The sequence below is a fragment of the Gossypium hirsutum genome, chromosome A09 (genome assembly GCF_007990345.1).
Source record: "Gossypium hirsutum isolate 1008001.06 chromosome A09, Gossypium_hirsutum_v2.1, whole genome shotgun sequence".
Taxonomy (NCBI): Eukaryota; Viridiplantae; Streptophyta; class Magnoliopsida; order Malvales; family Malvaceae; genus Gossypium; species Gossypium hirsutum.
The window spans coordinates 30,024,968-30,029,506 of NC_053432.1; positions in this window are offsets into that span (position 1 = coordinate 30,024,968).

The window sequence follows — 4,539 nt, forward strand, 5'->3', positions numbered from 1 at the left end:
CCCTTTTGTTGTTGGTCATGAACCCTTCGGTATGGTGTAAATTTGGATAGCCATGCGAAAATGGCTTAAATATACTTTGATCATAGCATTATAATCGTTTTGTATGTTGTCCGTCGAGAGGTATGGAAATGTTGGCAACGGTTAGCCATGGGAATGGTTATTCATGATCACTTTTGATATATGTATGACAAACTCTAGTTGATCCATGAAGGATCATGAAATAGGTAAAGTTTACCTTAAAAATAGATGCTGGCAGCAGCAGTGATGTGGATGTGAAAAATCACTAAAAATAGTAGGAATGTAATTAAATAGTGAATAAATTATGTAATCGAACCTTGATGAATCTATATTCATAGGAAAGTAACTAAACGTTAATATGAACAGTATATTATGAGATGTTAAAGTTTTCGTGAGACAGGGCCAGAACGGTTTCTGGATCCCTTGACCTGACTTTAGAAATTCATTATAAATTAACCAGAGACATTTAGAAGCCATTCCATATATGTATAGATTCCTTTTTGTGTCTAGTTTCTATAGAAACAAACAAAATCAGTATTGAAGCCCTGTACAGGGAGATATCCAAATCGTAATGCATGAAGGTCAGTGTAGTCGCACCCTGTAACAGGGGAGACTTTAACTAATAAAATATACTAATTGGACCAACAAAAAATTCTAGAAAAAAATATGTAGATGGAAATATGAGTCTAGTTTCAGGGAAAAATTACGAAACTGATTTTCGAGTTTTAGAACTCAAGATATGATTTTTAAGGTGATAGTGACACAGTTAGCCAACTGCCTGGAAATTTTTAAAATGAACTGTGTAAGTAAGTGAATTTAGTCTGTGAACCCCTCGTGTCCGACTCCGGCAACGATCTCGGGTACGGGGTGTTACAAAGTTGATGATATGTTTTGTGTTAAGATTTTAGTCATGAGATTTTGCTACTTTTGGTTGGAAATATTATATGTATTGGTCACTAAAGTTCGCCAAAATGTTGTGTTTGATAGACAAGTTATGTGATGTTCATAACGTCTTATATGTTGGCTTGATTATTAGGTGTTGAAATGGTAAGTTATGTGGCATGAAATAGGTGATGAAGTGATTATAGAATGCTTATAGATGTTATGTAAGTTTAATAATTTTGGCGTAATGATTTGGTAGGTTTTGAATGTGGAATTGAGTAGTTTTAATGGTTGATGATAAATGATATGTTATGTATGTGAGTTGGTATATTTTGGCTAATTATAAGAGTATGGAATTGGTCTCAAATTGGTTGCTTTGTGTACTTGATATTAGGGTTGCAAATTCGCTTTGCAAATGGCTTATCATTGTCCACACCAGAAACACTGGCATGTGTCTCAGCCGTGTATGACACACGGTCATGTTACAAAGTCATGTGTCCCCTGGGGTACCTTTTCGAATTAAGGCAGTATACCTTACAGTTTTGACACGGCCTAGACACACAGGCGTGTCTACTAGCCGTGTGAGTGGCACAAGGGCTGGCACATGGGCGTGTGGTCGGCCGCTAAGTCAGTAACCTCCCTAAGTTTAACACGACCTGGCACACGGGTGTGTCTTTTGGCCGTGTGGTACAAATTAGTATGTATGCCCTATTTTTACACGGCCTGTAACACGGGCGTGTCTGGTAGCCATGTGAGGCACACGGCCTGTTCACACGGGCGTGTGACCTGTGATTTCATGAAAATTTAATAAGTATTCAGACATTTTTATATCTGGTCAATTTAGTCTCGAACCACTTCTAAACATGATTTAAGGTCCTGTAAAACCTTTTAATGGACATTATGAATGTTTGTGAATAGCTTATTATATTGAATGCATATATGTATCAAAATGTGACATATTGTTTGGTAATGCCTTGTAACCTTATTTTGACAATGGATATGGGTTAGGGTGTTACATTTAAATGGTATCAGAGCTACGGTTTAGTCAATTCTTGGACTAACGTAGTGTGTGAGAGTCTAGCTATACATACCATATATATAAAATGCGATATGATGATGATTCCTGACAGTTAAAATGTGTTTTTGTATAGCAAATAGATCCTGATTGAGCTGTAGCTGATGATGTTGAAAGTAATGCGCCCGCTCTTGCTCTAAGGGTAGCGCCGACTGATTCTAGGCCGATTACGAGTAGCAACGAGGGAGAGGCTAAGCAAGCCTTCTTCCAAATGATGAATGGGTGGTTCACTCAGTATATTAGAACTAATCCGGCTACTTCACAACCTTCACCCCTGCTTAATCCTCCTCAAGTCCCTATCATGTAGCAAGCTGTGAATTCGATTCAATTGAGTAAGCCTCAGGTTGATAAAATTAGAAAATATAGGGTTGAAGAGTTTCGTGTTACTACTAATGATGATGCTGAGAGAGATGAGTTTTGGCTCGAGAATACAATACGAGTGTTTGATGAAATGTCATGTACTCCTGAGGAATATCTTAAATGTACTGTTTCGCTTTTGAGAGATACAACATACCATTGGTAGAAAATGCTGATATCAATGGTTCTAAAAGAACGAGTCACTTGGGAGTTCTTTCAGACTGAATTTAGAAAGAAATACATCATTCAGAGATTCATAGATCAGAAACGTAAAGAGTTTCTAGAGCTAAAATAGGGTCGTATGTTTGTTATGGAATACGAACGAGAATTTGTGAGATTGAGTCAATATGCAAGAGAATGTGTTTCAATTGAAGCAATTTTGTGCAACAGATACAAAGATGGCTTGAATGAAGACATCAAGTTGTTAGTCGGGATTCTAGAAATAAAAGAGTTTGTTGCTTATTGAACGAGCGTGTAAATTTGAAGAACTCTGGAAAGAGAAAAGAAAAGCCAACTTAGATGCTATAAAGGTATGAAAAAGATAAATGAATAAGTTATTTTAGTTAGCATCAAAGAAATTATGAGATGATTTTAGCCGTTCAAAGGCTATTGTGGGATATTATACACATGATCGAGTTAGAAAACCTGTAAGTTTGAAAGCTACCTCAGTAGCTGGTGTTGGTAATGTCAGATCAAATCAATCTGAATGCAATCATTGTTGTAAACAATATCCCGACAGTTGTAGATTGAATAATCGGGCATGTTTCAAATGTGGATCATTGGATCATTCCATCCGTGACTGTCTCAAATTGGTTGAGCAAGAGATAGTGCAGAATACGAGACCGAGTAACACGGTAGCTTGAGGTAGACCACCCAGAAATATGGCTAATGTGAGTGGTAGTAAAAAAACGACTAAAAACATGGCTGTTAGATCTGAAGCTCGAACACCTGCCAGAGATTATGCTATTCGCGCTCATGAAGAGGCTTCGTCTCCAAATGTTGTTACCGGTACTTTCACTCTTTATGATACTATTGTGATTGCATTAATAGATCCAGGATCTACTCATTCTTATGTATGTGAGACTTTAGTATCCAATAAGACTTTACCTGTAGAGTCTACTGAATTTGTGATTAGAGAATCGAACCCCTTAGGCTGGTGTGTTTTGGTTGATAAAGTATGTAAGAACTATTCATTAATGGTTCAAGATTCCTGTTTTTTGACAGATCTGATGTTGTTTCCATTCGATGAATTTGATATAATTCTGGGTATGGATTGGTTAACACTACATGATGCGATTGTGAACTACAAACGAAAGACGATTGATTTGAGATGTCTGAATGATGAGATAATTCGAATTGAGTCTAATGATTTGAATGGTTTGCCGGCAGTGATTTCTTCGATGTTTGCTCAGAAATATGTGAGAAAGGGTTGTGAAGCCTATTTTTCTTATGTACTTGATTTTAAAGTGGTTGAAAAGAAGATTGAATCAGTACCCATTGTGTGTGAGTACCTAGATGTATTTCGTGATGAGTTACCGGGTTTACCACCAATCCGAGATGTTGAGTTTGGCATTGAATTAACGCCGAAAACTACTCCGACATCGATAGCTCCGTACCGAATGGCTCCGATAGAGTTGAAAATTTTGAAAGCTCAGTTGCAAGAATTGATAGATAAAGGTTTCGTATGACTAAGTTATTCGCCTTAGGGCGTTCCCACATTATTTGTGAAAAAGAAAGATGATACTATGGGAATGTGCAATGACTATCGACTAATCAATAAAGTGGCCATAAAGAATAAATATCCTCTGCCACGTATAGATGATTTGTTCGATCAGTTGAAAGAGGCTACTGTGTTTTCAAAGATAGATTTGAGATCAGGTTACTATCAGTTGCGAGTAAAAGATTTAGACATTCCCAAAACTGCATTCAAAACATGGTACGAACATTATGAGTTTTTAGTAATGCCTTTCGGATTAACAAATGCTCCTGCAATCTTTATGGATTTAATGAACAGAATTTTTGGACTGTATCTAGATCGATTTGTTTTTGTATTCATTGATGACATTTTGATATATTCACGAGATGAAACTGAACATGTTGAGTATTTAAGAATAGTGCTACAGACTTTACGTGATAAGAATTTGTTCGTAAAGTTTAGTAAATGTAAATTTTGGTTACGAGAAGTTAGTTTTTTGGGGCATATTATG